This window comes from Crocuta crocuta, unplaced genomic scaffold (genome assembly GCF_008692635.1).
Source record: "Crocuta crocuta isolate KB4526 unplaced genomic scaffold, BGI_CrCroc_1.0 scaffold1503, whole genome shotgun sequence".
NCBI classification, from domain to species: domain Eukaryota; kingdom Metazoa; phylum Chordata; class Mammalia; order Carnivora; family Hyaenidae; genus Crocuta; species Crocuta crocuta.
In genome coordinates, this window is record NW_027532816.1 from 124,088 (window position 1) to 124,644 (window position 557).

Here is a 557-nt window from a genome sequence, read left to right on the forward strand (position 1 = left end):
TGGACTTTAAATTAAAGACAATAACAAGAGATTAAGAAGGGCACTACATAATAATTACAGGGTCCATCCATCAGGAAGAACTAACTATCATAAATGTCTACTCACCGAATATGGGAGTACTTAATTATCTAAAACAATTAAATAAACAGAAACAAGCTTATAGATAAGAATGTGCTAATAGCAGGGGACTTTAATACTCCGCTTACAGCAACGGATAGGTCAACCAGACAGAAAATCAGTAAAGATATAATGAACTTGAAAGACACTTTGGACCAGATAGATCTGACGGATATATTTAGGACTTGACATCCTGAGGCCACAGAATTTACTTTCTTTACAAGAGCCCATGGCACATTCTCCAAGATAGATCACATATTGGGACATAAAGCAGCCCTCAATAAATATAAAAGAATAGAGATCATACCATGCACACTGTCAGATCATAATGCTTTGAAACTTGAAATCAATTACAGGAAGAAGTCTGGAAAACCTCCAAAAACATGGAGGTTAAAGAACACCCTTCTAAAGAATGAATGGGCCAATCAGGCAATTAGAGA